This window comes from Heloderma suspectum, chromosome 1 (assembly GCF_057233095.1).
Source record: "Heloderma suspectum isolate Gila_16-S chromosome 1, 16-S_ref, whole genome shotgun sequence".
Lineage (NCBI taxonomy): Eukaryota > Metazoa > Chordata > Lepidosauria > Squamata > Helodermatidae > Heloderma > Heloderma suspectum.
The window spans coordinates 297,007,562-297,035,137 of NC_139458.1; the positions used below are offsets into that span (position 1 = coordinate 297,007,562).

General features: G+C 43.0%; 1 long non-coding RNA gene across 1 annotated transcript in view; it reads right to left on the reverse strand.

Moving 5' to 3' along the window:
- LOC146359253 (uncharacterized) overlaps positions 1-13,397 on the reverse strand; it is a 36,941-nt gene extending 23,544 nt beyond the window's left edge. Inside the window, exons 1-2 of the long non-coding RNA XR_014786594.1 lie at positions 12,696-13,397; positions 11,922-11,993 (exon numbers count right to left, since the gene is read on the reverse strand). This is a non-coding gene — a long non-coding RNA (uncharacterized LOC146359253). The remainder of the gene's footprint in view (positions 1-11,921; positions 11,994-12,695) is intronic.
- Between the last annotated feature and the right edge of the window lie 14,179 nt (positions 13,398-27,576).

Consider the following 27,576-nt stretch of genomic DNA (forward strand, 5'->3'; position numbering starts at 1 on the left):
TGAAGTTACTCATCTGATGAAGGGAAGGGCAATTCCAATAAAGAAAATGATGCTCGGGGTCAAGCTACACAATAAAAATGCATTCACACAGATCAGTTCAACTGCTACCAAAGTCAACAAACTGGGTAACAGCTCTCTCACTGGAAGAAATCTACTTGCTTTTAAGTTATTCCGTAGAGAACATGGCCAGCATCCAAAGAACTGAAGAGCCCAAATAATTTTTCGACTAATTTTTCTTTTTTTGGTAATAGTTTATTTGCATTTCAATATCAATATACAGAAGCCATAAAGATACTTCCTTTACTTTAGACTAATGGTTCCTCAGACCCTTGTGCCATGTTGCAAAATTATTTTTTTTTTAAATGGTGGGAAGTTTCAAAAACAAATTTGCAATATGGCATGTGACTAAGCTGTTCAAAGAAACACAGAAAGAGAAAAAAATCACTAGGCTACCACAACCCTCTTGTCTAAGCAAAAACAGCCCTTTCAGTCTTGACTGATATGACTCAGAGGGGAAGCAAAGATGACAAAAAAAAACCCTGACAGCGGTGACACTTTCAAGTGGCTCACAATCCGCCAACAAAACAGTATTTTACATGCGTCTTTACTATATTTGTATCTTGGCCTTGCTCCAAAAAATTTCAAAGTGTTTATATAACACAAGCGGGTTGCGAGCATAAAGTCGAGCAGAGGTAGTGACTAGCCCAACAGCTCCCAGCTTACTTCCAGGCAAACTTGGATTTCCCACATCCAAACGCAAGACCTCCATCCCTATGCCACACTGCCTCTCTTAACTTCAGCAAAGCACCCTGTCTCTATATTTACCTCATTGGTTAATTACCCCATCCAACTATTATAGATTTGTGAAGGAAGGGAAGGGGTAGAGGAGGACTGTCTAATAAAGCTCGACAAAAACCTTGATATTCGCCTTTTTTCAAACCTATGTTCACTGCCATTGCTTTCCATCTCTACTGCTGTTGCTTCAGAGCCATTTCTTTCTAGTTAGGGCTTCTTTGGCCTTCTAAGAATGATCCCAAACAATGCTGTAGAGAATGTGATGACATCATCATACTACGTACCAAATCAGATTTTGTTACATGATGTCAATGAAGCCAACTGAGAACAAAGGAATGCTTCCTGAATCAATCAACACGGGCAATCCCAGCCTATCATTAATTGCCATCTTTCTGCATGGGCGAACACTTTCATCCCCTTCGTATGAGGACACAAACACTGTTGAATGTGTCCATGAAAAGCAACTTCTCCTTTGCCTCAGTTCTATTCTGTAATGTTTCCATCTCAAAAAAATGGGAATGCCATCAGCCTTTGCCAATCCCACCTGAAATTAACATAATCGCACTATTTGTCCGCACTCTCGACTTCCGTATGTATTTCCTAAAATTAGTTTCATAAGGTTCACTGACATGCAGTCCCAAAACATAGCGCTACCATGAAGGTGTTTGTGTGTCATGGGGGGAGATGGCAGTGATATGCTTGCTAACTTTGCTTCTCAGAGATGTACATATGGGTTACACTTCTCAAAATTCATTCTCAGTTGTGTAAGCAAATTGAATTATTTAGTATATTTAAAAATATATCTGGATGTTAAGAGAAATAAAAGCCTTACTTACTGAAATCCAGTCTTTTCATCTGAATTGTCATCATATGCTCACATATTCTAGGAGCATTGTAGTTGCTAATTAACTTCCTAGAAATTCAGAAAAATAAGATTTGTGACATTTTCATTACACCTTCAACCATTAATTGAAGGTGCTTCTGTGACTGTTTCACACGTAATGTCAACCCATGGGTTGCTTAACCCATAGGTTGTTGGGGTCACGTGCAAGTGAGCATGCTGCCTCCTATCTTCTTGCCAGTTCCGCTTTTCATCTGGTTTACCAAATCACCCAGGAACATCCCATTTCTGGGTTGTTTACTGTGATGTCCAAGCCTGGCACTCCAGGATGCTGAGGGAGAAACAACCCAGAGTTTTAACACATGGTTTGTTGTTGGGTTAAAAGTCTGAGTTGTTTCTCCCTCAATAATCCAGAATGCCAGGTTCGCACGTCATGCCAAATAACCTAGGAACAGAACGTTCCTGAGTTGTCTGCTAACCTGCGTACAAAACAGACACAGCGATCAATTAATCCATGGTTGATCATTACATGCAAACTGGATCATTGTCTTTCAACACTACTGGATCAAGTTTAACAAATACTAAGATAGTCCAAATAAAGTTAAAGAAGAGCACTGGACAGAAAGAATATTCTTTAACCTTAAGACATTAAAAATGACCCACTTTCAATATTGCCAAGTTACCAGTCATTCAACATTCACTTTAACTCAGGGTGGGCAATATGTTTGGCACCAGGACTACAATGGTAACCACTTATCAACGGCTGTGGCTAGCACATATGCTACATGCAACACAGTTAACACCTACGTTTACAGAAGTATCATTAATGTCAAGGAAAGGAAAGGTTCCTCCTGTGCAAGCACCGGGTCATTACTGACCCCTAGAGGGACGCTGCTTGCACTGGCGCTTTCATGGCAGACTGTAGCGGGGTCGTTTGTCATTGCCTTCCCCAGTCATGACTACCTTTCCCCCAGCAAGCTGGGTACTCATTTTACCAACCTCGGAAGGATGGAGGGCTGAGTTGACCTGAGCTGGCTACCCGAGACCCAGCTTCTGCTGGGATCGAACTCGGGTCGTGGGGAGAGTTTCAGTTGCAATACTGCCGCCTACCACTCTGTGCCACACGAGGCTCTTATTAACGTCAAGAGCCACAGCTAATGTGCAGAATGCACTTATTATACTTTATTTCAGAACTTTTTATGTGAAGAGTAAAACACATGGTGTCAGACTCTAGAACTTCTTGAAATGAGTCTTACAAAAATTTGCTTCTATAAGTCATTTAATTTGCATTGGTTTTAAACATCACTTCCTTATGTGAGTCTTCGCAAACATCTCTGCAATTATAATGTGACTAATTCTGTACCCTAACTGGGCTTTGAACATGCATTTCTAGAGGAGCAGTCTCCATGTCACAGGGCAAGCCACTTTCAAATCCCCAGAGCTGTAAAAGCAATTTGCAAAATCACATGCAAGTCTGCTGCTCAAAGGCAAACCCCCACAAAACACTCAAAAGCCTTTGGATACAAAGGAGCCAGGGAGTCAGGTGAAGCATGTGTATGTTTAGCTACTCTCATGGCTAATAAAACATGAGGTATGTCACTGGCTACTATACTACTGTTTTACAACATTTTTTTTTTAAGTTTGCACTTTGTGCTCTATGAAGTTGGGAGCTCTCTTTACCACATCAGAACAATTACAAAGAGGAAGATGGCTTTAAAACGGGGTTGGACAAATTCCTGGAGGAAAAGGCTATCAACGGCAACTAGTCTTGATGGGTATGTGCTACCTCCAGTACCAGAGGCAGTGAGCCTATGTACACCAGTTGCTGGGGAACATGGGTGGGAGGGTACTGTTGCACTCATGCCCTGCTTGTGGGTTCCTGGTCAACAGCCGGTTGGGCACTGTGTGAACAGAATGCTGGACTAGATGGACCCTTGGTCTGATGCAGTATGGCTCTTTTTATGTTCTAAGACCTTCACAATAAGCCATGACAAATGTAATGGTGGATCCCTACAAGCCACAGTTCACAAATTGGCAGTCACCCTCAGGATATTTAGGGCGCAATCCTAACTAGATAGGTGGCCGCCTTCGAACGCAGAGGTGACCAGCTATCCAAAGCAAGGCAGGAGAGGCACAGGGGCTATCGTTCCCTCCACGCCTCTCCTGCCTTGCTGTTTCTCGCTAGACAGTTATTTTCGGCTACCTAGTGGCGCAGGGCCCAACCCAGAGAGGAAGCTGCTGTACGACACAATGGATGTGTCGTGCACACAGCTCTGCTCTCCCCACCCCGGAATGCCCCTTTTCAGTCGCTCCATGCTCGTCTTACAAGCATGGAGGATGGGGCTTCTCCACGCTGCCTCAGAGGCAGCGCAGACAAGGGGAGAGGTCGGTTTTCCAAGGTCAGTTCCCAGAAAAGAGCATATCCTATGGCCCTCTAGGCAGTGTCTAGTGGCAATAGAGTTGCTCCTTTATTGACTGTATTTTAATCCCCCCGCTGCCCTTTCCTCCAAGGGGCTCAAAGACATATGTGGTTCCTCTTCATTTTATCCTGGCTCCACTTCATTTTATCCTCATAACAGCCTCATCACAGTAGATTAGGCTGAGAAAGTAACTGTCCCATTCAGTGAGCATGAGGGGTGACTGGAGATTTGAACCCTGACCACTTTTATGTCCTCATCCAATATAGCAGGGATCAGGGGATAGGGCTTTTGTTCTTGCTGCCGCATTGCTGACACTTGGTAGCATGGGGGGGGGGGCTTCAAAGGCGGCCATATAGCGGCCATTACACCATTCAGGCTACTCCCCTTCCTCTTACCCCATTTCCCAGCATTCACCATGGTTAACGCACCAACAAGACATGTCTCCTTCAAATCAGATTTTGAAACCAGGTTTTAAAGCATATTTGCAATGATCCCTCTCTGCTACCCTTCCGAAGGCTAGCAAAGACCACTTTATTTGAGAAGGCCTTTGGCCTGTAAGTGGATCTGCGGGTTGAGTGTTGTTTTTATCCTGTAAGTGTTATGTTTTTATTGTATTTAATGACCTTTATTGTTGTAATCTATTTTAAATTATTTTGTAAGCTGCATTGAATGCTATCTTTTGGTAGAAAGGTGAAGTATAAAACAAATAAAAATTGTTGCAGCATTAGCTATAATTTGTGGGGCTGCAGAAGCAATGCTAAACCACAGTTAAGGTCAACAACAGAAGAGAAAATTTGCTCCAGAGGAGAGGGAGGCTGTTTCACGAATTGCAAACTGCAGGGAACCCATATTTCACCTTCACTTGAATTCTTTATTGAAATAGTAACGATAAGTTTATGCAAAGCAATGTGGCATTTCCAGAAATTCTCAAAGAAACTCTAGGAAAGCACCAAGGAACACCTGAATTATACAGAATGCCCTTATCTTTAAAGAGTATACCTTTTCCATAGTAATTCAAGTCTATTTATTTAAAATATATACAAGTCACCTTTTAGGGATAACCCTAATTTACTCATATCAACTGGCAATTATAACTAGATTTTACTGCACATATCTGCTTTTCACATATCATTCATGTCATGTCTCTAAATTCACTCTCAGCTCCCCCAAATAGCTCGAATGCTGTATGCAAATACTTAATGGGGCACAGTAGTTAGATTTCTTAGGTTTACATCCTATGCAAACCTACTTGAGAGTAAATCTCATTGAACTAAATGGGACTTAACTTGCACAGAATTAGTCTGTTACATCTTTCAAGTCCAGTATAATGTCCATTTGAAAGTAATTAATATTCTAGTCCTTCCTGTTTTTCAGAGTAGATTTCCAGTCCAGATGCAACACTGTTATAGAGGTTTGACCATATACATCAGGGTGCCCAACCTTTTTGTATCCATAGGCACATTTGGGAATTTGAGAAATTGCTGTGGGTACCACCACAAAATGGCTCCCACAGAGGATGTGGTTTGTTACATAACGGCTGCCGTAGGGGCCTAGCTAGTCAAAAGTGAGCTAAGGAGGTGGGGGGTAGAGAAACAGCAAGGCTGGGAGAGAGGGGAAAATAGCAAGGCAAAAGGGTAGAGAAACAGCAAGGCTAGAAAGGGACAGAAAGAAGGCAGCTAGAGAAGGGAGAGAAACAGCAAGGAAAGGAGCTGGGGGAGAAAGTGAGGCTAGAGACCAGGACTGGGGAGACAAAGATTAAAGAGAAAAGGTCTGTGTGGGCAGAAGATTGGGCGGGACCAGAAAATAATTCTTTCCTTCTTTGCCTGCCCTCAAACAGCAGATCTGCAGCAGGTGCAGGAACAGGAAGGATAATCTGGCACCCTCAAGTTTTTCCAAGTTTAATTAAAAATAATTTTTTGAAAAGGACAGGGAGTAGAAACTTCATGAGTGCAGTTGGAGGTCCCTGTGAGAGCCAAGGTGCCCATGTTGGGGACCCCAATATACATCTTGCCCCTCTACTGTGCCTCATAACCTTTTCTTTAACCACACATAATCAGCTCTTAACATATTAAGCCAACTACTAACAATTTGGGGATAATGTACTTCACCTAAGGTCCCTGAATTTGAGGACAGATTTTTATGGACACACAGGAGATATGGGAAAGTTCTTCCCACTTCAAGTTAAGTATTTCAGTATAGGACATTTATTACAAACTCCATTAACTTGTGGGCTCATCTTCCCAGCTGTAATTCAGCATATTATATGGGACAAGCTATGAGGGGAGCAGCCTACAACAAACCTGGACGTTCTCATTATTAATTAACTAAAAGTGTGACCTAGCAACTGGAACACTGACATTATTATATTCTCAAGGTCATGTACTTCAAGTTGTTAATATATTACACCTTTACATCACTGCAATATCAGATTAACTCTTACTGAACTGTAAACAAAAAACATTTTAGCCAAGCTTAAAATATTCACCTGCAAAAACACCCACAAGATGCAAAGCAGCACCGTTCTGTCATAAAGATGTTTATGTTAGGAAGCAGGTTAGGTAGTGAAATACACGTGGAAAAGTATACGAGTTTAAAATTTACCCCAAAAAACTATTCAGTTGCACTAGAATGGAATACCCTAGCCCAGCTATTCTAACGCAGCCCCCCCAAAAAAGAAAGAAAAAAAAGCTTTGTGGCATAAGCTCTCATGGACTAGAACCCACTCCATACCAGATGCACTGTGCTGTAACATGGCTACTGCTCTGTAATATACTATAGGACATGTCCCCTGAGTCAGGAAGATAGGGAAGGTTTATGCATTTCTGCACTTCTTTTTGGAGGCAAAGTATGCACATTTTGCCTGTGAAGATATGCTCTGATAAGACCCCTGCTGGATCAGACCAAAGGTGCATCTAATCCAGCATCCTGTTTTCAACCACCAGATTTATTTAATGTATTGCACTTACAGCCTGCCTTTCTTCCAGAATGGACTTCAGTGCAATCTACACAGGGCTCCAAGGTAGTCTTCCACTACCAGATGCTTCCAGGAAGCCCACAAGCATGACATGAAGGCAAAAGCCCCCCACCACATAGTTGCTCCCCAACAACTGTTGTTTAGAGACATGCTGCCTCTGAAAATGGTCTAGATAGCACCAGTGAATTAAGCCACCTCAGCAACAGACCAGTTTACAGGCCAAAGGCCTGCCTGAATAAAAAATCTTTGTTTGCCATGAAAGGATAACAGATAGGGGGCAACCCAGCGTTCCTTGTCAGGAGTTCCAGAACGTGGGAGCTGCTACTGAGAAGGCCCTCTCTCACATCCCCACAAAACGTGCCAGGAGAAGGGGTTTTGCCCCAAATACCTTAAAACCCAGGCTGGGTCGTGTGGTAGAAGGCCGTCTTTCAGATAGCCTGGTTGCAAGCTGTATAGAGCTTTATAGGTCATAACCAGCACCTTGAATCATGCCTTGATACAGACCAGTAGCCTGTGAAGCTGTTGTAAAAAGAGAATGATGTGCTCCTTGTAACCAATGATAGACCCCTTTTCCATGAATTTGCCTAATCCCCTTTTAAAGCCATCTAAGCTGTTTGCATCTTGTGGCAGCAAATTTCCTAAATTAATTGGGTGCTGTGTGAAGTAATACTTTATTACATTCAGTCCTGACTCTACTGCCCAGTAGTTTCACTGGGTAACTCCAGGTTCTAGAATTGTGGGGGAGAAAAATGTTTCTCTGTCCACATTCTCAACAACATACAAGTGGAGATATATTAGGCTGCAATCCTATACATACTTATCTGGGAACTCTGTATCATATTATCCAACCTGTTACACGTACAGTATGTATGACAATTTCAGCGCCTACAACCAATTTCCAGGTATACCTCAGATCCAAGTTAAGATCACATCTATAGTAGTATCCAGCACCCTAATGTTCAAATCATTGCAGCAATAGCAGCATATCCATGTGTTCCTATGTTGCACTGGTGTAGCAGCTGGTATAAACTCATCCTTATGGACGCAACTATACTAAACACTGATGGAACTCAGGAGTTTTGAAGGGGGACATGACACTGCTATCTAAAGAATAATCCATGCAGGGACTATTGAGAGCAGGAACTTAAGAAGAGCTATGCTGGATCAGACCAAAAGCCTATCTTGTCCAGGATTCTGTTTGCCCAGTCTGTGGGAAGCCCGTCAGTAGGACATGAGTATAATAGCACCCTACTGCTCATGTTTCCTAGCAACTGGCATGCAGAAGCATGCGCCCCATACTAGAGGTCATATATAACCATCATGACTAGTAGCCATTGATAACCTTATCCTCCATGAATTTGTCTAATCCCCTTTTAAAGCCATCCAAGTAGGTGTCCATCACTACATCTTATGGTAGTGAATTCCACAATTTAACAATGTGCTGTGTGAAGTACTTCCTTTTATCTGTTCTGATTCTCCCATCAGCTTCATAATAGAAACCCTAGTTTCTAGTATTATGAGGGGAAGAAAAACCTCTCCCTGTCTACTTTCTCCACACCATGCACAGTATTATACTTCTGTCATCCCCTATTCGGCTTTTTTCTAAGCTAAACAACCCCAAACATTGTAACTTTTCCTTATACAGGAGTTGTTCCAGCTCCTTGATCATTTTGGTTATCCACGTTTGCACCTTTTCCAGTTCTATTACTCTTTTCTGGACTTCTGCCAGCTCTCCAATTTGTTTGACTGAGAAGGCTATGCTTTAACCTGCTGAAACTGTATAGTTCACAGGGCAAATCTATTTCGGAAAGTAAGTTCCATTGTGTTCAATGGAGCTTACCCTCAAATTAAGTAGTTATAGGCTTGCAGCCTCAGTCAGAAAGTGGGCCCCAAGCAAGAACTGGCAAAAAATTTTTCCTGTGGCTTAAAGTTGGAAGTGCTGTATTTGAAGCACTGTATACTGTAGAGGTCACCATGTACCTTTCATCTAACTACTGAGCTGGGAGCAAATTCAGTGCCAACCTAAGCAGGTGTTCATTGCTAATGTTGAGAGGCCCAAAGAGGACAAGTCTCATAGTTGTCCTCTGCATAGTTGTCCTCTGCATAGTTGTCCTGAACTGCTAAGCTTCTTGATTACACCTATGGTCTTCCTATGCATTTATGCACTGGAGCATTAGGTTATAAGATTGTAAAGCATTTGGAAGACATCTATCATTTCGGGACCATAAGCCTCTAACTCTGTACATACATGTTTACACTAAACGATTACCCTGGGGCCTGGGTAGAGCCGTAGTCATACCACACAAAGCAACAGTTTGGGAACTGTCTCTGAACTTGCCTCCAATCTCTTGTGTTTGTGGGTTTGGCTTGTTTGAGAAAATTCATTTAGAAATCCAACCACTCTCTCCTAAGGTTCCATTAACCTATTCACGCAAAACTAGCCTCTTTGTTTTCAGCTGCACTGGCAAATTAATAAGAAATCAGATCTACAAGCATTATGTTCCTTAATAATCCAGCCATCGTTTGGCTGGTATTTTTTAAGGGTCTGCTAAAAATAAAAGGTATGCAAAGCAGACTTACAGGAAACACACTCTTGTCCTAAAAACAGAAAAATACAAACTCCAGATATACTCCAGCAGAAAGAAAAAACTAATGCTTATGCTTCAGCTAAAAGTTCTGGCTTTACAGCACAACTAATGCCAAGTTAATGCTTCACTAGTTGCCCAGCAAAAAAACAAAATAGCATTGATCTATGCTTATACTTGCATTTTCGCAAGTCAGTCATGTACAAAAGGCAGCCCTGGCAAGCAAGTGCTTTAATTCCAGTGTTTTAGCCTTGAGAAAAAGTAGAAGATGCATATGCTTTGTATGTAGCTCTTGAAATATATTAGTGTGAGCTTTTAATGTAAATGTGTTTTCCAACAATTTTTGTTCAGGATGTTAACACAGCTTGTTTCAAAATGCAAGATGTGCCAGAAGAATAAATTTTAAAGGTAACAAATCATGAAATATGATTTCAGAACACGTGCTCCGATTTATACAAGACAGAGAATGTTCAAGTTCTCAAGGTTACTCATCTAACCATTGCAAAGTGCTTCAGGAAGCATAAAAAAAGCAGTTTAAGCAGACAAGAATTTCCATTGCTTTCCTAACTGGAAGCCACACCCTCCAACTAATGACAGGAAAGCATTTTGAATCAGAACTCTACAAGTGCCCTGCCTGAGGCAAAGCAAGTCTCTCCCATTTTCAGAAAAGAAAAGAAACTCTTGCTCAATAAGTAGCAATTATGCTGCAGAATTTATATGCTGAACACGACTAAATGGAGGAACACCAGATCAGTCGACCATAGCCTTAGTGCTTTGAGTATGATTAACAGAATGAGCCTTCAAAGGTCAATTAAATGTCAACACTTTTGGGGGGGAGAGAGAAAGACTTCTGAAGTTTGGTCAGTGTGTAATGGCACCCTCAAACTTTAATGCTAGCAATACATTAGAGTTTGAGGAACACAGAGATTTGTGTGTGCACATTCAGAATAGCTAACTGTTTTCTGCAAAAGTGTAATTAGTATTTATACTACTGGCTAGAATGCTGCTACGCTGTCTTATTAGCTGTGCTTAATCAAGTAGACCAAGGCATGTCTTTGTTTTATACCAACCCCCAAGAAGGATGAAAGATTTCCTTCACTGGGCTTTATAGAATTAGTACCTTAGTGTGAAGAACTTTTGACTGTATAATTTCTTGAGTATCTGAGACCACATACCTCAGAAAAGACATTGTGGAACTTGTTAGTACTTTTTAAAATACACGCACAACCCATGGCCATGAAAGTATTAGCCAAGTAGGCTTCTTAGGAAGTGCTTAACTTATTCCACACTTCTCAACCAATGTATCTCATATGCCAGAGTTAAGCAACTTGTTTATTCATGCAACACTACCCAAACAGTAACCAGGATCTTCACAGTGCTATTGCAACTAGTGAAGGTGTGTGTGTATATACCACGGGCAAAGACCTTCAGAAAATAATTACAACTCAGAGGGGGTGGGAAAAAATTGAGAGTTTATGGTAGTACATTAAAAGAAAAAGAATACTTTGGCAGATACTGTAGTTTCTACAGCAGTACCTTGTCAAGATAGATAAGTGGTTCAGAAGACTATTTCTACATTTTCCCAAAGACAGATCACAAGTCCTCAAGGTGAATAATGAATCTGAGTGGCCTCTGAGGTCCGAAAACCCATTAGAACTGACTTTCAAGGTCGACCAATACATGAAGTGATATTGAAGTTTGCCCTAATGTTAAGAGTTTAAAGAGAAGATGAACAGATAACCTTGATCTCTGGAGGGCACAGGGTAGAGGTGGAGGGAACCAAGTAGATTAAGTTACATTTTAAACTTGGGAAACTTATTCCTTTCCACAAGTGTAGGAAAGACCCTCTGCTATACAAATGAACAATTTAAATCTCAGAGCTCCTGTAAGATTAAAGCGAGAAATAGCCTAAGAGATCTCAATACAATTTAGCCCATAAGAATGCTCCTTTTTAATACACTAAAACACAGAATTATATGTTTAGCTTTAAACAGGTAACATTCCATCTTCATCTAAACTTGTAGCCATTCCCATCATCCCTTCTTGTTGCATGTAGGCCCATCCCCTGCATCATTATCAAATGAACTTGGCTAAGAAAAATGAACCAGAAGAGTTCAAAAGTTGCCCTTCAGCTCCAGTCCTCTGTGCACTTACTTGGGAGTAAGCTCTAACTAACTCAGTGGGACTTGCTTACCAGTACACATACCTAGGGAGGGGTCAGAATTCCCAGCACAATTGAACTAGATCCTGCTGATAGGAACAAAAAGAGAAAAATGGCAGTAGCTGAACCCAATCTTTAAAAATACCTGTTGCTGCACCTGCAGAGCTCACTCACTTATGTCGCCAACTCCAGGGGTTGTAAGACTGCAAATTTCTCCCTGAAAAGAAAAAAAAAAACCAAAAACCAAAATCAGGCTAGCCAGTTCGACCCTTTCCGTTGGATTTGCTCCAGAAATGGGGCATCTCTGCAGACTCAGTCCATCTTTCCCACCCAAGTCCCTTGCGATCCAGGCTGCTGTTTTTGACACAAGCTAGAACGATCAGAGACAGGGAGATGGGAAGGAATGAAGGGTCTATTCCAAGCCAAGCAGAAGCAGTTGTGGCCTCAAATGAAGAGGGAACCCAAGAGACGTCTCCCGCCACCCTCCCGCAGTCACACACGCTCCAGTGAAAATCTTGTCAAAAACTTGAGAGCAGCTCCGGAATGTTGCTCGCCCAGTGGCAAAGCATGGCAGATTAACAACCGCACGTAGCAAGGCGGGCGATCGTCCCCACTTTCCCCCAAAGTCATTCGACGGACTGTAGGGCAGCGACAGCAAAGGAGCTGAAGTCCCAGGGGCGACGACGTTCTCTTTTCCTCTCCCACAGCATCCCCGACGAAGCAAAGGGCAAAAGGAAGAGGGAAGGGAGGCGAGGGCGGCGGCGGCGGCGGCCGCCTTCCTTCCACCTGCGGCAAAGTTCTTGGCGCGCGCCCTGTCGGCCCGGCGCTAAAAGGCGGAGCGGCTAAGAGCCCCCCACCCCCTTCCCCGCGCTTTTGCACCCCACTGGCGCTGCGAGTGGCTTCCGAAGCAAGAGCCCACCTAGCCTGGCTGCCCGCCAGTTCCTCTTACTCCGCAACGCTCTTCCTTCCTCCCCGCCCATATCAGAGGGGAGCACCGCGGCTTTAGGTCGAGCCTCTTTTCTACGCTGCAGGAGAGACCCCAGCACAAACTGCGCCGGCAGTGGGAGCGTGACGGATCCCGGTTGCTCGCCCCTCCCTACTCTTTGCAATTGTAAAAACATTCACGCAACTTAGAGCGACGCGCTTAACGTCACGTGTAGTTTGGCCCCGAGAACCGAACTGCACAAACAAACTCTCCCCTCCTTCTCGCTGGTCTTCCTGCTCCGGGAGCACGGCCAGCTTGGTATTGTCCTCCTTTCAGCTGTCCTTGCCTGCCTTCCCAGGGGGCGGGAAGGGACTCGGTTCCCGTCACCTCAGACTCCACCTCTTCGCTCGCAATGCCTCGCCATGTTCTTTGTTTCTCTCCGTACCCCCACCCCTTCTGCTGCCTTTTCTGCGTCTTCCCCTTGACAGCTGCAGCGCCCACACTTTCAGCTGCAAATCCCTCTTCCGAGGGCGCCCTGCGCGGCAAAAGAAGGAAAAGTAAAGCCGCGTCGCGCCTCCTTCCCCTTCTGCCGGCCATAGGGGCGCGCGCGCGCACTCCCGCTGCTAAACCGCCCCACCTGCAGGTGACCCTCCTCAACCACAGGACTGCTTCTGCTTTGCGTCCCCCATTCACTCCCCTCCCCCGGGATTCCATCCCCTCGACGCTCAACCTCCTCCAATTAGCTCCAGGGGAAGAGGGAAACTTTGGCCAATGAAATGTCGGGAGCCCGGAGAGTCCCGTAGACACGAGCCAATAGGAAAGAGGGCAAAAGCCTCTTAATTGTTTCTCTCTCCTCCACCTCCCGTCCTCCTCGTTCCATTTCGGAACTCTTCCAGCTGTGTTAGTCTAACGTGATCTAACAGCTGGGAAAGAGCCTCAGAGAAAAGCTGCTGCTGGGGCGGCGGCAGTAAGAAATGTTTTCGGGGAAAAGGGTTGCGCACGGGAATAAAAGTCTCTTTATTCACAAAATAAAATGTGAGCGGTGTATATATATGGCAAAGAACTGCAAGAACATCTGGCCAGCGCAGAAATGTGCCTGTTTTGCACGTTTGTGTTCTTTCAACTTCTTGGCTTATGGGGGAGGAGGTGTTGATTCGTAAGACAAAGGGGGAAAACTTGCAAAAGCTGTGTCAATAAAGCTGCAATCCTGTGCACAATTACTTGGGAGTAAGTCTCATTGAACACACTGGGACTTGTTTCTGGGCAGATGTGTATAGGATTGTGCTGTAAGGTGCTTTAGTCGTATTGAGCTGCGTACCAAATAAAGGGGGGCTAATAGTACAATCCTATGCATGTCTCCTTGGAAGTGAAACCTATGGAGATCAATACAATTCACTCACAGGTAAGTGTGAATAGAATCGCAACTGTAACTAACTTCTACTTGCATGCTATTTATGGTAGCAGTTCATATTTTACCTTTTGAATGTTGTTCTAACGTGCTTGTAATTTCTTGAGTTTTCATAGTCCTTCAGAGGTTCAAACCAACCAAGGGATAGTTTGTCTCTGCTTGACTAGCAACAACAACAAAAGCTATAAAAGCAGAATGAGATAGCCTACAGGCTTGTGTGAGAAACAGTGGATGATTCCTTTTTTTTTGAAGTTTAGTGTGTGGGTTGCTATATGAGGTACAAGAAGGAAAGATACCATTAAGTAATTCAGGATTCTGTGTGATGGGCTGTCTTGAACAGTTAGGAATTCTGTGGCGAACCGAATGAGTAATACATAATTGCATTTGGTCTAACTGGCTGACACCAAGTAAGTGCGGATTTATTTACTTGCATTATTATAATTGTATATTAAGTTACATTCTATATTTCTACCCTGCCCCATTATGTATGTTCTTCCTTGAAACATAACAAACATCTTGGTCATTGCCTCTATGCATAAAAAGTTGGAAACCCTGATTTTAATGTCACTGCAAATCACTGTTGGGTGTGCTGCCAATAGCATTGTAACTTTAAATGGTGTATAATTAGGTGAGCAGGAGTTCATATTTGTTGTTGTTCAGTCGACCCCATGGACCATAGCATGCCAGGCCTTCCTGTCCTCCGCTCTCTCCTGGAGTGTTTTCAAGTCCATATTCATTGCATCGGTGAGGCTATCTAGCCAACTCATTCTCTGCTGTCCCCTTCTCCTTTTGCCTTCAATCTTTCCCAGCATCAGGGTCTTTTCCAGGGTGTTTTCTCTTTGCATTAGGTGGCCAAAATATTTGAGCTTCAGCTTCAGTATCTGTCCTTCCAAAGAGCACTCAGGGTTGATTTCCTTTAGGATGGACTGATTGGACCTCCTTGCAGTCCAGGGGACTCGTAAGAGTCTTCTCCAGCACCACAGTTTGAAAGCATCAATTCTTCGGCGCTCAGCCTTCCTTATAGTCCAGCTCTCACAGCCATACGTTGCTACTGGGAAAACCATAGCTTTGATTATACAAATCTTTGTTGGCAAGGTGATCTCTCTGCTTCTTACTATGCTGTCTAGGCTTGCCATAGCTTTCCTCCCAAGGAGCAAGCGTCTTTTAATTTCATGGCTACAGTCACCGTCTGCGGTGATCTTGGAGCCCAAGAAAGTAAAATCTGTCACTGCTTCCATTTCTTCCCCTTCCATATGCCAGGAAGTGATGGGGCCAGATGCCATGATCTTAGTTTTTTTAATGTTGAGTTTCAAACCAGCTTTTGCACTCTCCACTTTCACCCTCAACAAGAGGCTCTTTAGATCTTCTTCGCTTTCTGCCATTAGGGTGGTATCGTCTGCATATCGGAGGTTGTTGATAATTCTCCCAGCAATCTTAATTCCGACCTGTGATTCATCCAACCTGGCCTTTCTCATGATGTACTCTGCATATAAATTAAATTAAATAAGCAGGGTGACAATATGCAGCCTCGTTGTACTCCTTTCCCAATTTTGAACCAGTCGGTTGTTCCATGTTTGGTTCTTACTCTTGCTTCTTGTCCCTCGTACAGGTTTCTCAGGAGACAGGTAAGGTGGTCTGGTACTCCCATCTCTTTCAGAATTTGCCACAGTTTGTTGTGATCCACACAATCAAAGGCTTTAGCGTAGTCAATGAAGCAGAAATAGACGTTTTTCTGGAATTCTCTTGCTTTCTCCATAATCCAGCAAATGTTGGTGATTTGATCTCTAGTTCCTCTGCCTCTTCGAAACCCAGCTTGTACTTCCGGTAGTTCTTGGTTCACATGTTGCTGAAGCCTAGCTTGTAGGATTTTGAGCATAACTGTATGTCAGTCTAAAGAATGTAAGAGTCAGGCTGCATCAGACCAAGGGTCCATCTAGTCCAGCATTCTGTTCATACGGTGGTCTACTAGCTGCTCACGGAAAACCCACAAGCAGGACATGAGTGCAACAGCACCCTCTCTTGAGTGGGGGTGAAGTCGCATCTTACAAGGCATTTGGTACACTATGAATACATACTCAAATTCAAAATACATGTGTATTTCCTTATTAGAGGGGTTTGGGAATCATGGCATCCCTTTTTAAAAGTCATTTCCACATCTCTGCCTACATACATCTTAAAGATCAAAGTGGGAATATCTACATCCATGCATCCTTCATAACGGGCAATGTGTGTGTATCACAGCTTATAATACATCGTGTGAGAAACGGCCTTGTGCAAGGTCAAATGGTGTGGCCTTCTAGCTCCTACTCTCATTGCTGAATATGTATTGGAAAAATTCTCATGTTTTCTGTGAATTTTTTCCCCTAATTCTTCTTGGGTATCTCAAGATTCTGTGTTTGAGGCAGGCATTAATGCTGCAGAGCAGCTCCCTGAAGAATAGTGGAAGGTTTAGTAAAAGCCTGAGAAGGTGTTTGCTTGTTTGTTTTGCACCTTGGAATACCTGGGTCATCAAAGTCCTCATGAAAGTATGTGGGACCTTGTTCATGTTACTTTTGTGGGGCAGTAGTGTCGATGCAGTCCTCAGGTAACAGGCTCATAACAGCCTGAATGAAATTATGTTTCCTAAATACATATTTCTTTGGCTTAATAATGCTTCGTTTGCCCACAATTACTAGGGTTAACTGTGATACCATGCAGAAGAATAAAGGCAGGGGGTGGGTTCTAAGTAGTAAGAAAAACTTCCCTGGATAGCAAACTTATAGCTTACTGGATATCCAGGATCTTTTACTCATCCGTGTATGAAGAATATAGTAGTCACCTGCTCGCCGTACACATTAACCTGATTTTCACAGAGATAAAAGGAAGCTCTGGAAAAAGGAGGCCGTCTAGGGATTTATGCATTTTGTTTAATCTATTCCCTGTGTATTTTACGGATTGTCTGGCATCTTTCATTCTGTCATCCACTCACTGACAGAGTCAGATCCCCCCCTCCTTCGGAAAAGTCCTCAAAGAAGTCAGCTGCAATTTATGTAACTTTTGCTGGCACATAACATTTTACATATCTTTCTTAGCCCAGTGTACAATCCATGAGCAGAATGCACAAAAAAGAGTGTTTCATGGCAGAGGCTGAAGAGAGATCAGAGATGTATACAATGTTGTGGGTGTTTTTGAAATGGCGTATATATTTTTCAGTAATGTTCATGTTTTTGTATGACTGAATTTTTGTATACTTCCAGAAAGTTAAAAAATGGTCCACAAGTCCACAGACTCCCTGTGACTGAGAAGATGTCAGTCCACTGTGGAATACATGGGTTGAATTCATAGAAATCCAAGTTACTTAAATCCGTTTCGGATTTCTCTAACATCCCTAGGCCTATCCTTCTCCAGAGGTACAAGCTCTAATTCCATTTGTGGAATTGTTATCAAGAGCCAATTGAGTAACAACTCCAAATGAATTAAAACATTACAACATCCGTCCAGATTAAATAAAAATAGGAACTACATGGACTAGTTCCTTATTTTACGACAGATTGAGGCTCACAGCTGCATAAGAGTTGCTTCCTCATATTCTGTGAATACTGCAAACATGTGAGCAAGCTTGATTCACGGGTCTTTCCCGCCTAATTAGAACTCAACAAATCAGTTGTTGGCAGAAACATCAGCCGAGTAAGTACCTGTATTTATATTCAGTAATGTTTTTGAATAAAAACAAGCATACAACTTTCTAAATATGTATAATATGGAATGGTTGTCACCTGGTTTGTAATCACTGACTGTATTGTTACAGTAAAATGTTGGGAAAACTGGAATGGAGGAAATTGTCCGTTTTAAGTCAGACAGCAAAGAACTTTCCATGTCATGGGTACATCTGTTATGGAGGTAGCAGTTGAGCAATATCCTCCTAGTACACCTAGTCCAACAGAAAAATGTCCTTCATAAACTCTTCAAAGATAGCCTCCTTGTTTTCCTTGAAGCTGTGAGATGAAGTGATTTATAATATTAATCGCTGAAATTCACCACTGAAATATAAACCAGGTTGTGGATGTGGCTTACAGATACGTGAATTGTTGATATCTCATCCCCACATTTAGAGTTTCGTGGGCACGGTACAGTGAGAAACTGGAGCAGAAGGAAAGCAGGTGGTTAAACAAGACTTTCAGAAAGCTAGCATACAAGTTGTAGCAGAGCTGCTGCGTAGGAGGCTAGGAAAAGGAAATGCACTCCTGTTCTGATTTTGTATAGAGGCTTGAATATATTTAATTAAAACTGCATACATTACACTGCTAATGGGCAAAAGACGCTGGATGGTATTTCAGAAGTATCCGTTTCCTCAGTTGTACATGCTGATCCTTGGAGCACTTTCACTCTGGCCTCCTGTTATTCCCTTACAATGTGATTTTGCATATAAATGTGCAAACACTTAACTGTATTAGATTTAGTGGTCAATCCATGTGTGCAGTGGGAATGTTTAAATAATGTGCATGCAAGGATTTTAAAGAGATGAACTTGCTGGAGTTCCTGTACTTCCATAACCCTGAATACTCTTTCAAGTTTACCAGTGTTCAGTTCACAATAAGTAGATTTCTTGTCCTGACATGTATAATTTGCTTAACAACTAGCAGAATAAAATGAAACTTCCTGCTAGCCAATCTTTATCCATTGCTGTATTTAAGGCTTCCTTCTATCTGTAGAAGGATCTTTTGTTTGTTCTCAGGCTTTCCTAGATACCTATTGCTCACTTAAATGTTGTCACATTGTATGCTATATAATTTTTTTGCAGAAAATTAAGCAGTTGCCCTTCTATTAGTAATAAATCAATGGAATTCAGTAGTATATTACATATTACTCTAAGCATAGTATAATACCTGTAATAATTGTTTGTTAGTGAAATAGGAAATTCAGTGCAGAAATAAATGAAAATATATTTAACAGAACCATCTTCAGGGTGCTGTCCGAAAAGACAGAAAGGTAAGCCTACTTATTAAAGAAGTCTTACTCAACTTTCCTTGTGATGAAGGACAAATCGTGTTTGATCTGCATGTTTAAAAACTTTCCTGTTGTGGGTGTGCAGGAGAATTAAATGTTGCACACATTAGGGTGCTTAAAAAAAAAAAAACCCCTGTGTATATGTGTGTTTTAATGAAAATTCTCTCTCTGACAGACACACACAGTGTCCACACACACACACACACACACACACACAGAGATTGAGATTTAATGAGAAATGACCTGCAGGGAAAGGATGAAGCAATTCTCTCACACTGCTCCTCTGGCTGCTTTTCATCTAAAAAAAAAAAAAATCAAAAATTGCTTTTACAAAAATGTCCTGTCTGTGCAGATTTTTCTCTTACTAAGAGGGATCAAACCTACAGAGACCTGGTGTCAAAGGGAATAGAGTTCTTCTACCCGTAATATTTGTGTAAAAAGAGGGAGTTTGGCAGGTGTGGTGTAAGTCTGTCTATGCCTCTTAATCATGATAAGTAGAACCTCCATATCCTGAGAGAATATAGCTCTGAGAGCCAGATGTTAGGGGCGAACAGTGGTGAGGGTGCCTTGATGTCTCTGGAAAGCTTTGAGGTAGGCCATCTGGTCAGCCAGAAACCGAAGGATGGACTAAATCAGGCGTGGACTTGCTGTGGCCCTTTGCCTAATTCCAAAAGCTACCTGGGTGTGATCAGTTCAGATCTCAGGCAAAAGGGATCTGTGCCTTTCCTGGCAGCCCACTGGGTGGGAAGGAAGAGGGGGAGAGAGAAAAGGGGGTGGCTCTAACCTTGATCACTGCCAACATGCAGCCCCAACAGATTCCCTGTGAGGTACACAACCCTCAACAGGAAGGTTCTAGAACTCTCCATGCCCTCCTGTGCATCTGGCCACTCTTGTCAGGACTCTACCAAATATGCAAGGCCCTGTCACTCACGATGAAGAACAGTTGATTCAATGAGGTATAGGTTGTAACTATAATTTCAACTTGGATTACTTTCTTCTTGGGCACATTTGACACAGCTTTGCTTATAGCATAATTGTTTCAAGATCTATAGAGAAACATTATACTATAAGCAAAACTCCATCTGATGTTTCCAAGAATATTAGTTGGTACGTGTTCAAAGGCAGAAACAAACTATTAGGACTGGGGTACCACCTGTCCCCCTGACGTTGGCCCTATGCCTTGACATGCAGAAATGCAACAGGTTGGGGCCTCTCTGGTGTAAAGATTCAGTGATGGATAATGGAACCCCTGTAAAATGGCTGCCAACCAGCTCAGTGGTTGTCAGGGGAAGAGATGAGAACATTGTCCTAAAGGGGTCATGGTTTGTTGGTGGCTGCTGTTGGAGAAATATGAGCCAAATGGTCCCTGGGCATGCCATGTAGAACAAGTTCTTTGATCCAGTACGTGCGAGACTCTTTCCTGTTCTCTGTGGGCAGTATGCATTGGTAATCCTACTTAGATTAGGCCCATTCATTTCAATGCGTCTATTCTGTGTAGGAGTATTGTTGGATACTACCCTGTATTTCATAGCTATTGCAAAGTGGAATGTTTGCATGAACCTAATAGTAAATATGTTTAGGATTGGGCACTAAAATAAAGAAATAGCATAGAAAGTTGTTTTTGAAAATAAAAAGTACACTGTTCTATACTGCTATGCTGAACTGGTATTCTACAATGTCAATCCAGAATGTTTGGTTCATTAAGCTATTATTGGTCCATTGTTGTCCCTGCTCATCATTTTTCTTGTCTCTTTGCATTGTCTCATTTGTGTTATAGACACTTTCTTTCCCCAAAATGTCTGCTCTGTGCTTTAAGTGACCACAGTCTTAATGTCTGTCTGCATGTATCCATCGAGCAACGTTTTGCTTATTTGCACACAGCCAGCTGTATATGATTACAGGATACAGCCAGGTATTGTGAGATGTGCTTTGGGCATGTGTAGGATTACGTTTTACCACAGTTTTAAATGGCTGCAACTAACATTACAGAGAACATTGCTGCAACGCAGACAGGGCTAAAATCTACAAACACTGGAGATGGGAGTAAAAGTGAAAAGGTCTGCAGGACTCATTCCTGCTTAAATACATGGGTTTGCACACAGAGGAAAAACTGTTCAAACATCAAAGAGCTCACTGCTACTGGAGATCTCTTTTTAAGACAAGGTGCAGGAGAAGCGTTCAAATATATGGTGTTCCAAAATGAGATTATAGTTAATAAAATAGTGGGCAAAGCAGCTATCACTAGCAATAAGGGATATACATATTGGTATATATCTGCAGAAGTAGAAGTCCTGACCACCAGATATGTGTGTACAACTCCAGAAATGGAGTGCAAATTGTTACAGGACACTGTAGCACACTGAAAGTAGGTGCAAATTGCATCTGCTAGTTAGTGATATCTAATGGGGACTGAGATGGGGGCAGAGGTACGAAGATGCATCTTGCAATAGGCCAGTGAGGGTGTGTCCAGATGAGGCTTTTATTGTGCAGTTACCCTGCCTTATTCATGGATTTTTACAGAAGTTGTCTGTCTGAAAGCATCGTAAGAGTGGAAACCTAAGACTACCACTAAAAATGGCAGCCCCGTGTCAAGTTCTTACCCCACGTAAAGCATAGTACAATTTACCCCATCTCCTGACATCGATGCTGTGTGCCATTCCCCACCCCAGCCAACTTAACACAATTGACAGCCAGAGGCAGGGGTGGGGAAATAGAGTAATAACATCAGGACACTGGGAAAATTGTTCTGAATGTTGCAGAGAGGGAGAGTATCTGGCACAGGGTTGCTATTTTCAGTAGCAGTGTTCCGTGTTTCAACTTAGAAGAACTCTTAAATAGGGAATAGTATTGTTAAATACTATAACATGCAAGTAAGATTTTTTTTAATTACCTACAAGGTCACCTTTATGAACCTTGTTTTATCTTAAATGGGATCCACAAGGTCTTTTTTTGTCTCAACTTTAATTACGTGACCACCATTTCAAACAGCAAGCATTGTTTCCTTTCAGTTATTTTGTCTGGTAGTGTACCAAACCCCACTATGTTCCAAATATATAATGGAGAACTTTCAGAATGTACTGTAAGCAGGAATATTTAGTCCAAATCAGTCCTCTTTAAATAAACACATAATAGGCGTAAGCACACATCTATGGGTGTTTTGTGTGCCAACCATGCATACAGATTAAACCAGGGAATAAAGATGTGTAATGTTTCTGATAAGGGTAGTCTAGTGTGGAAAAGGATCACTCTGATTGTCACCTATACATCGGGGTGGGGTGCATGCATTGGGTGGGGGGTAATTCTGGAAGCATGGGTATTGGAGGAGTTACTGCAGCTCCTTGATGAGCATGTTTGCTGATTTGAATAATTATATTCCGAGTTATATACTACGTAGTCAGCACCCAAGCATCATTTTTAGAGCTTCAAAACAAATACATAACATAAGCCGCATCCCACACATACACACATACAATCCCATCCCATACGAGACATGAAATAAGTTTTTATTTTAATTCTGAAATTACATTTTCTACATTTCTGAAATTGCGCCATGGCCCACACTTGAACTTTTCTACTATGGCCTCTCTCTCTGTCTCTTTCTCTCTCTCTCTCTCTCTCTCACTCACACACACACACACACACACCCCTACACCTCTTTTTGTTTAACATACCATCCAGCCTGAAAAAGAGTCCTACAAACCTTGCTGGCTACTTTGTAACTTTTTGGTTGGTCCTAATAAAGGTATTATTGTGTCATTGTTCCCATTCTTTTATTTGAATGGACCAACGGGATCCAAAAATAACTTTTTTACTTCATTGCAAAATCATGAATTATCTTAAAGTCTATTGCCCTTGCGAGATCACACTCAATAGACAAAATAGCCTTAAAAAAAATGATTTGTACCCCCTTTCTACTAAGAAAATGGTACTCAAGGCAGTTTACAACCATAGATAACTCGATAAAAACAGTATTAAAACAAATGCATTAAAAGCACAATTAAAAACACAACAACAGAATAAAAACAGTACCCAACCACCTTCTGCATCAGGAGTTCCAGAGTCTGGGAGTGGCCGCTGAGAAGGCCCTCTCTCGCATCCCCACGAAATCTACCAGCAGAAGGGCCTTCCCAGGCAGGCTCATGTGGTAGAAAGCCGTCTTTCAGGTGATCTGGTCCCAAGCTGTATAGGGCTTTATAGGTCATAACCAGCACTTTGAATTGTGCCCAGAAACAGACTGAAAGCCAATAAAGCTTTAGGAACAAGGGAAGCGTGTGTTTCCTGTAACCAGCCCTGGTCAACAGTCTGGCTGCAGCATTCTGGACCAGCTGAAGTTTCCAAATAGTTTTCAAAGGTGTGATACAGTAATCCTAGTGGGATGTAACTAAGGCATGCATGACCGTGGCCAGATCAGACATAGCTCAGAATGAGCGCAATTGGTGCCTCAGCTGTATAAATTAGGGCTGTGCACTGCTTCGGTCTGAAGCCCAAATAGCGAGTCAAAGCAGGCTGCTTCAGAGGTGCCTCCACGTGATACAAGGTGGAGCAGAACAGCAACAACGTGCCCCAAAGCGAAGCAGCTGTATATTAAGTAGGGATGTACGAAAGTCACTTACCTTTTCACGGATTGATTCGCGGTGGGGGGGGCGCTCCAGTCCTCCCCTCCAGAATCCTGCCCGGCCGGCTCTGCAGCAGCTCTGCAGAGCAGCCAGCCAGGGCCGTCCACAGCCGGAGTTCCAGCCGCAGACTGGTTGCTGCGGACGCAAATGGCGGCTGCCGTAGCAGCCGCCATTTGCATCCAACCAGGCTGCCATGATAGGCTATGTAAGTATTTACGTAGCCTATTGTGGCAGGCAAAAAAAAAAAACATACGCAAATGGTGGCAGCTACGGCGGCCATCATTTGCGTTCCCTATTTTTCGCCATTTTAGCCTACATAAATATTTACGTAGGCTATTATGGCAAAAAAAAAAAAAAGAAGGGGGAATGCAAATAGCATAGTGGACGCTGTTGTTTTTTTTGCTGGCCATGATAGGGTACGTAAATATGTAGCCTATCATGGCAAACAGCAGATGCAAATGGCAGCTGCGGCAGCCAGGCGAAAGACCAGCCGAAGCTGGAGCCGCCGCCGGAACATCCGCCCCAGGTAAGCTTCGTCCCGGGGGTGGGAGGCCGTTCCGCCACGGATTTTGGGGGGCCGAATGCCAGTGCATTCGGCCTCACTGAAATCCGTGGCGGAATTCTCCGCCATCCCTAATATTAAGCACCTCAACCAAATGGTGCTTCATTCTGAGCAGCTCAGGTAGCCTGGTGCCAAAAGTATCAACTTGAGAAAGTTCAGCAAGACGATAAGGAGGGGGGATGGGAGGGGGAGGAGGAGGGGGGAGGGGGGAGGGGGAGGAGGAGGGGGGAGCTTTGGCAAATGAAAACTCTAGTTGCCAAATCAGGGCTGAATGGAACCCAGCAATCTCCAGTCAGTGACGGTGGGTGGGGGACTGAATAACTGGAGAATAATGGCTGCATTTGAAAAAACATGGCGATTGGAAGGCTACGTGCACATAAACTTATATGCAAAAAGTACTGTGAATCTTGAGTATATGGGCGAGTCGCAGCATTTTTTGCATATACGTCTGTGTGTACATAGACTTATATGCAAAAAGCACTGTGAATTGCCCAGGCAGGAGGAGGAGGTGCAGCGCAGGCCCAGCCAGTAGACATCTCCTCATGAGCAGGAGATGGCTAGTGGTCCTTGACAGCCGAGCAGGCAAGAGGAGGCACAGGGCTGAGAGGTATAGCTCTTTGCTTTGAGAGTTTTTGTGGAAAAAAACAAATTTCAGCTGCACATAGCACAAAAAGTACTGGGCCAAACGGTCTGAAATGTGGCAGGTGGGATCCCCTCTCTGGAGGCAGAGAGGACTCCAGGTTTCATATATTTATCATGAAAACTGAAAAAGTTATGGCCGTTTGTGTTTTCCCATGCAAGTCAATGGGAAAATGTCCGAACCAAGTGATCGAGATATCCAAATCTTGCTTCGGACTCAGATCTGAGTCAAAGTAGATGGGGTCCGAATAGGTCCTAGTCAAAGCGGGGCTGATTCAGAGGGTCTGAAGCAGCGTGGGGGGTCAGTGTACAGCTGTAGTGCAAATGCACTCCTGGCCACCACTGAAACCTGTGCATCCAGGTTTTGGGCCAAGTCTAGGATTACACCCAAACTGTGAACCTAAGTTTTGAAGGGGAGCATAACTCCATCCAATGCAGGTTGAGTCCCTAATCCCTGACCTGCCTTTCAATTAACCAGGAGCACCTCGATCTTGGCTAGATTAAACTTCAATTCCTTCACTTTCAACCAGTTCATTACTGACATCAGAACTAGAACAGCTTCCATTGGATTTAGATGGAATGGAGAGATAGAGTTGTGTGTCATCAGCAAACCAATGGCACCAAACCTCCAGACTCCACACAATATCTTCCAGCAGTTTCATGTAAAATAGCAAGGGGGATAAGATGGAATCCTAAGGGACACCCTTAGGCCAATAGCCACGGAGTCTAACAGGAATCCCGCAGCACCACCTTCTGAAATCATCCCTCCAGGAAGGACTGGAGCTACTGTATAACAGTGTCTTCCTAGTCCCATCTCAGACAGATACCTCAGAAGAGTACCATGGTCAATAGTATTGAAAGCCGCTGAGAGATCCAGCAGAACCAACATGGACACACTCCCCCAGTCCAATTCCCTGCATAGATTGTCCACCAAGGCGACCAAAGGAGATCTCTGTCCCATACGTAGGTCTGAAGCCAGATTGAAAAAGTATCTAGATAATCTGCCTCATCCAGAAATCCCTAGAGCCAAGAAGCCACCACCCGCTCCAGCACCTTACACTAGAATAGAATACTGGAGAAAAATATTGATTATATTAAATTACCTAATGCAGTGAGGTTCAGGGAAGGTTTTCTTAAAAAACCCCAAAGGTCTTAGTACCGCCTCTTTTAGGCAAGACTGAATCACACCCTGCTGTAAAGAAGTGTTCACCACCACCCTTACCCGCTCAGCCAGTCCCCCGACACCTGGCTGCTTTTATAAACCAGGAAGGGCAAGGGTGCCGCACACAAGTGGTTGACCTCACTTCTCCAAGGATCCTGTCCATATCCTTGAGCTGTACCAGTTGAAAAGTATAATAACTGGATAAGCAGGGGCCAAAGTTACATCTGCTGTACCTGTATCAGTTATGGCATCCAAGTCGTTTACTGATACAACCAATTTTAACTAGGTGGCTTTGCTTCTTTTAGTTCATTTTGTTTAATCTTACATTTCAGATGGCCTAATTTGCATTTATAGACAGACATGGCAGTATGGGGTTTGTGTGTAGATGCACTACATGTACACATATTTTGGGCCTCCCTCCCATTGTCTCTGGGATCAGTGTTCTTTATTATGGTGCTTTGTCCCTCCTGCCAGCTGTCCTTCTTTCCTATGCACAAGGAACTGTGGGACTGGGCACACAGATGCAGGGTAATCCATTTCCATATATACCCTCAAGCATGGTAATAGGGTTGCAGCCTGGAAAGGGCCCCCATAGATCTCTGGGCCCCACTAAAGTGACCCGCCCCCCATGCTTTGGCCCTGCATACAATCTACCACATTTCATGGGGTTAAAACAGCTAGGCATTCAGGGAGATTTCTGTGTACACATGTATTACCTATCAGACTTTAGCAATAAAGCTATTATAATACGAAGGCAGGAGCTGAACAAGCATCGCTATTCAAGAAACCAGTTAGAGTTTATGTTTAGAAATGTCTACCGTTCCTCCAACAGAAATTATACTTCTGTGTATACTTTTCAAAAACTTATTTTTTCAACTGAAACAGAGGTGAATTTTGTCAAAGAAAACAACCGGTACACAAGCTGTATGTTTTAATGAAGTATCCTGCAAATTACATGTATGGGGTGAACACATTCTTTTGCATTTGCATAATTTTGGAGTTTCAGTAGTTTTTCATATATATTCTGTGCCACCAAACAGTGTAATATCTAGACTGTTGTGCTTTCCTAAATGGAGAACTAAATAATTTGATGGTTTATATATTTATATTTGCAGTGTGAAATACGCATAGAACCTGCATTCAAGCAAAAGTTACATTAATCCCCCACCCCCCACCCCCGAAGTGTGTTTATATAACAAAGGAAACTTCAAGACAGGGGCAAGATACAAACTGCCCCAAAATGTGTTCAGTACATCAGACACATTGCTATTCAAAGTGGCAATTTGACCTTCAAAGGCTCTGTTGTCATATTAATTATAGTGTTCTGTACATAACAACAATCAAAGCATTCTAAATTGGAGCATTTCAACAATAGCTCTTTTAATAGGAATGAAGCAGCGCCAGGGAAAGAGGCTGGTTTGCGTGAGCCATTGCTATAGGTATCAGTAAATACAGACTGTATCAAAAAGAGTCAAGGGCTGTATGTTTCTTCAATAAGAGAA